A 6,679-nucleotide genomic window follows, 5' to 3' on the forward strand; every position below is an offset into this window, starting at 1 on the left:
TCGACGATCTAGTAGAAAAATGTTAAGTATGTGACAAATGTATCGACAATCTAGTAGAAAAATGTTAAGTATGGGAAAAATGTCTCGACGATCTAGCAGAAAAATGTTAAGTTTGTGACAAATGTCTCGACGATCTAGTAGAAAAATGTTAAGTTTGTGACAAATGTATCGACAATCTAGTAGAAAAATGTTAAGTATGGGAAAAATGTCTCGACGATCTAGCAGAAAAATGTTAAGTATGTGACAAATGTCTCGACGATCTAGCAGAAAGATTTTAAACATGTGACAAATGTCTCGATGATATAGTAGAAGTTTTGTACTTGTATTTCAAAGTGATTCATAATGTTCTAATAAAAACAAAATACATAGAAGTTGTGATATCCGATGGATGCTACCAGTTTGACAAAACAGACAATGGTAAGTATTACTATTTATTTTACCTAATCAATTCAATATATATATATATATATAATATAAATTAATTAAAATGCTATTTGAAATTTGATGTTAAATGTAGCCGTCCGGAATTATTGTTGTATGAAATAAAACCAAAATCTGTATTCTTGTTAAATCAGTATTCCTTGTACGAAGAGCAATAACGACTTCCCCTGCCAATTCTAAACAATGATTCTTGGCATTGTTTTTATAGTACAGTATTGTTAGCTGGTATTAGTGTATAACTAGTGTTTCAGCTTCTATTTGAAAAGTGGTTTTACAAAAAACACAGAAATTAGTACATCATACCATTAAATTGTTAATGTTAAATACTTATTTATTTGTTAAGAAAATCGTTACACTTGGATAATTTTAAATAAAGAGCAGAGATTCCCAAACAGTGGAACAATTAATGAACATTTCATAATTATGGGTAGGAAGAGTTTGTGGATTCCGTAACAAACCTGATAATCAAAACCTTAAAAATTCAGATATATAAACAGGAGGAATATGTGTAAAATAAATTGAAAAGTCTTAAAACTCTAAATTACATTAATACCACAGTAATTTTATGTACTTATTTTGTATTGTCGAGTACTTACCCCCACCCTCTTCGATATAAAATTCAGGTGGTCCAAGAATAAAAACATCGGAAACCATATCTCTAGAGCTTAATAGATAGAGGGAAAAATCAAAAAGTTATAGCACTTAAGAATGAAAACATGGGTATATAGATAATGACAAATTGAAAAATACAAGTTCTTAAAGTCGTACTGTCTATAAAAAATTCAGTTTTAATTTGAAAACATTGTATTGTCTTTAGTTACTGAGACGAAAGCAATAAATAGTTAGAATTTGAAACTTTAGACTAACATGAAACAGTCATTTCCAGGACTATGGATTTGTAAGATACATTAGTGTATGTGTAGTCACATATGTAAATCTAATCAAATACACCTTAGTTGTGAAAAAAGATGCGTCAAAAAAAAAAAGAAAAAAGATTGAGCATGCCTGTTGGATATACAAGACTGTTTAGTGTAAGCGTTATTATTTAATGATTGTTTAGTTTTCATGACAGGAGTTTTGAAGATTGATTGTTTTAAAAGCGTCAGTTATGACAAATTTCGTTACGTAAGTCTGTACGAGTCGTACGTTGTGTATAAAGTTAATTGTTGTACTATACTTTAGTAATACTGTTGGCATCACGTTACTCGACCCTCCGTCATTTTTCTAGCCAAGTGAATATTGTTACATCATAGCGTCTCCTAGGTTGTAGAAAATTTCAGGCCTCAGTTGGGTTAGGTATATATATATATATATAAGTGACCGAGCGAGAGCAAGTTAAGTGAAGTGAAAGTAAAGTTCAGTCAGAGAAAAGTTACTTAGTGATAGAAAAGGTGAAGTTAGTCAGCGTGTGAGTGATCAGCCATATCTGGTGATATTCTAAAGTGAGTTTCACAGTATGATAAAGATAAGGAGAATAATTTGTCTTGTCAAAGAGTGTTCTAAAGTAATTGAACCTGCCTATGTGAACTTTGACGAAAGGAAACAATTATTTAAAATTCGAGATACAACTGTGGTAACCCAAGAGGTAATATAAGTGAATTTATCGCAGATTGTATAGTAAGAAACAGAATAGAGAAAAATAATTCGTTTTGTCAGTTGGATTCTAAAGTAAGTGAATCAGCTTGTATGGACTATTAACAAGAAAAGATAATTATTTACAGTTTTAGATACAGCCGTGACATCCTATCATGTAAATAATTTTTGGATATAAGTTTGACTTGTTTTGAATATATTATTTTAAAAACAAGTGGATTGTGTGCCGTTCGTTTATTGTTTGAATTTATTGCCAACAAGTCACAGACACCTACTGCAGAAGAATCCCAGCCCACATATACATAAAACCCTGACAGTGCAACTTATAGGATCGAAATCCATTTTGATATCATACCTTTAAGTTGCACGCTCATTCCTTTTTTGGCTACGCCTTTTTTACACCTAAGGTGTTTTTGATTAGTTATCTTGACTTTTTTTTGTCAATACACACCAACAAACCACAACAAGTAAGAAAGTGACACTCAGTAGTAACCAGCATTAGCTTTAGGATCGTAACCCTAATATTCAGAACAGACCTATACTTTACAGAACCAGCCAGATTCTTTAATATACAGGGTGATAGTTTTCTAAAACAGTGTTAATAACTTCCTTTATAGTAACGCCATGGAATCTAAATCAACACTTTATTGTCATCACCTTAAGCATTTGGTACAGCCGAATCAGGCATCATTATTTACCCTAATTGCTTAAGCTAATATTACATGACGCTAAACACTCTTAAATTAGGATGATTTCATAAAATTTAGCAAATTTGCGCTTCAAACTTGGCAAAGAATAATGAATAATAAAGGTTCACCCGTATGATTATTTTGAAAACTTGCGGTAGATACTAATAATGTAGTTTGCTTGGCCTAACCAATACTTATGTATCTGCACGTCCTTTCACTCTATAGTTTTGCTGATCTAAATCAGCCATCTTTAATCCAAGTGGCAAAAACTAAAAATGTTCCACTTTTATTCTTAGTTGAAGCTGTAGTAAAAAAATCAGACACATAGCTTCCGTGACGTTTTGCGTATGCGTGCATAAAAGTTTGGTCAAATTTGAGCGGTTTTTGTTAAATAACTTTGCACATGTGCCTAATTTGACGCCTAATAGTAGATTATGAATACTTATCAGTGTGCCAATTTTGAAAAAATCCATAGAAGTTAAGTATGTTTTTCTATCATATAAAGTTTCCATACTTTTGGTGCGAAGAAAAAAAAAAGATAATTCAAGCAAAATTGGAGATTTTATATCTCCTGTATTTCTTAATAAATTGGCTTGAAATCTGGTATGTGGAGTAATTGTCCAGCAAAGCACATCCACTGAAAACATGTGATAGTTTGGATTACCACAGTCCAAGCTACAGAAGGTGGAAAATCGCTAAACTCTCACTCCTGTTAATAACAGTGTGTCCTGCAGCAGGTTGTTTCGGCCGCACGACACACTGCAGTGTGTTTTGATCATGAAGCCTTTACTGTATTACAGTTAGTTAATTTAATATATACAATATGTATCTAAAGTTTGAATGTTTTATGTTATTAAAAAAACAGCCCTTTTCAGGATTTCATAAATTGTAAGTTAAATTATTATATGGATGATAAAACGTGTAGCCATGAATTACATAAATATGAATTTTATGTATTCAAATGCTTTTTTATTATTGTATAAAAATTATAAATTGAAGTGAAATCATAAAACAGAAAGTTAACCATAACGATAATTTAGAAATTCAATACGTATCTGCAAGCTTTTTTCGATCGAGATCAAACAACGTTCATTATAACATAATTGTAGGTCGACACAACTTTGGGGTGCCATCTCTCGGCACCATAGAACTATCTTCTTCTGGTGTCCGTCCATATATGGAACTATCCATTATATGGCGTCACTTTGTGGAACCAAGACACCATGGGTCGCGAGACCTCCTGGTCTCCAAAAGTACCTCCAGTTGACGGCAACTTTTACACCTCACCTCCTTTCTGCCCTCTAACGGCAGTATTTTGTGAGTGCAATACAGGCCCCCTAACTACTGATGTGACAATATCGGTCGTAAATATATTATTTAAACAATATTTGCGTGTAGTATGTGTTGGTTTTGAATTAAGCACTGATAATAAAACTCAATAAATATGATAACTTTTTGATATTTGAGATACTATGTGACTTTACAAAATCTCACGCAAAAGATGTTTTTTTTTGGAGAGTTAGGTGAGGTTGACATGCTTTTAAATTGTATCATTGTAAGTTGTTTTAGTTTTACACCACAAATTGACATTAAGTATTTTAGACCTAAAATGAAAGTTGAAATGCAACAACCAAGGTGTTTTTTTTAAGTATTCACTGTAATATTTTCAAGGTTTGACGAGGCCATTGTACAGTGTGAAGACAGCCCCACCACAGATCAAAGAGATGAATTACTCAATACATTACACCGACTTGAAGATGCAACAACGATTCTCCGACGACAACTACGTTCTGTTAAAAGGACATTAACTCGAAAGGATCGAGTGAATCCTGGATTATCTTACCGTTTTCTTCCTTGGTACTTTAAGTATATTCTACCTCTCGTCTTGTTATGGCAGGTAACAACTCTATATCATGGAACTGTTAGTTTCTGTTCTTAGCCTTCCTCAAAACAGACACACAATAAATTGTTAGATGTGTTATGGCAGGTAACAACTGTATATCATGAAACTGTTAGTTTCTTTTCTTAGCCTTCCTCAAAACAGACACACAATAAATTGTTAGATGTGTTATGACAGGTAACAACTGTCTATCGTGAAACTGTTAGTTTCAGTTCTTGGCCTTCCTCAAAACAGACACAGATAAATTTTTAGAAGTGTTATGGCAGGTAACAACTGTCTGTCGTGAAACTATTAGATTCAGTTCTTGGCCTTCCTCAAAACAGACACACAATAAATTGTTAGATGTGTTATGGCAGGTAACAACTGTATATCATGAAACTGTTATATGTGTTATGGCAGGTAACAACTGTATATCGTGAAACTGTTAGTTTCAGTTCTTGGCCTTCCTCAAAACAGACACAGAATAAATTGTTAGAAGTGTTATGACAGGTAACAACTGTCTATCGTGAAACTGTTAGTTTCAGTTCTTGGCCTTCCTCAAAACAGACACAGATAAATTTTTAGAAGTGTTATGGCAGGTAACAACTGTCTGTCGTGAAACTATTAGATTCAGTTCTTGGCCTTCCTCAAAACAGACACAGAAGAAATTGTTAGAAGTGTTATGGCAGGTAACAACTGTCTATCATGAAACTGTTAGTTTCAGTTCTTGGCCTTCCTCAAAACAGACACACAATAAATTGTTAGATGTGTTATGGCAGGTAACAACTGTATATCAGCTGTGTGAACAAAATATACTATTTAATAGATATAACCTAAGACATGCATAAGGCTCACGATAAACGTTGAATTATAACTATAATATCATTGTTTTACCTTTTGAAAAATACTTTGAAAATGGAATATAAGCTATAAACTACGCATCACACTAATATTTCCCAGAAGACGGTGTGTGCATATAAAGTGCATCCGTGTTGCGGTGATTTTTATCAGAGAATTTCAGGAAATATAATGGACAGTTGTTACCTGCCATAACACATCTAACAGTTTCATGATATACAGTTGTTACCTGCCATAACACATATAACAGTTTCATGTGTGTCTGTTTAGCAATTTAAACTTATTGTTTCGAAATGGTTCTTGGGACCACACAAAAAAATTTCTGGATCCGCCACACTTAACTCTTAAAAACGTATTATGTCTCTTTTGTAACTTTTACTCTATTTATAGATTTTATTATTATTATGAAGCAGAAAATTACTAAACTATCAATAAGTCGACCAATATTTCAAATGGAGTACCAAAGACTACGATTTTATGAATTGTTGGAAAGATAATTTCAGCTATTGTTTTAAAAGGGTGTAGATTATATATAGGTAAGAATGTTTCTATTAAATGAACTGACTTAATAGAAGCCTCCCAATGGCGGACTTAAACGCTTGAAACTGGGTTTCGATACTCGTGGTGGGCAGAGCACAGATAGCCCATTGTGTAGCTTTGTACTAATCTTCAAATAAACAAACAGACTTAATAGAAAGGGCCCTGGTCAACGATCAACGTGGAACAACATATTATTACATATGAGTCTACAATGTTAAGTAATCTCCAAGAATGAGGGAAACTGTTCTTTTTATTAAACTATTGTATGTGTAAGTTACTAATAATAAAAACTGTTTGACAGACAACGAACTCGTATTATAAAAATAATAAAACAAATAAATTAAACTTAACAAAAAGAGTTGATAAGAATGAAATCATGAAAATCACTTGTCCATAATTAAGAGTTGTTAAGCACGAAATCAAGAAAATCACCCCCATAACTAAAAGAGTTGCTAAGAATGAAATCATGAAAATCACTTGTCCATAATTAAAAGAGTTGCTAAGCACGAAATCAGGGAAATCACCCCATAACAAAAAGAGTTTATAAGAATGAAATCATGAAAATCACTTTCCCTTAATTAAGAGTTGTTAAGCACGAAATCAAGAAAATTACCCTCATAACAAAAAGAGTTGCTAAAAGTGAACTCACTAAAATTACCCTCATAACAAAAAGAGTTGC

At 32.6% G+C, this 6,679-nt stretch overlaps 1 long non-coding RNA gene across 1 annotated transcript in view; it reads left to right on the plus strand.

The window, feature by feature from the left end:
- Nucleotides 1–4,399: 4,399 nt before the first annotated feature.
- The window catches only part of LOC111089618, a 4,749-nt gene continuing 2,469 nt past the window's right edge, over nucleotides 4,400–6,679 (plus strand). Inside the window, exon 1 of the long non-coding RNA XR_002613838.1 lies at nucleotides 4,400–4,620. This is a non-coding gene — a long non-coding RNA (uncharacterized LOC111089618). The remainder of the gene's footprint in view (nucleotides 4,621–6,679) is intronic.

The sequence above is a fragment of the Limulus polyphemus genome, unplaced genomic scaffold (assembly GCF_000517525.1).
Source record: "Limulus polyphemus unplaced genomic scaffold, Limulus_polyphemus-2.1.2 Scaffold6802, whole genome shotgun sequence".
NCBI lineage: Eukaryota > Metazoa > Arthropoda > Merostomata > Xiphosura > Limulidae > Limulus > Limulus polyphemus.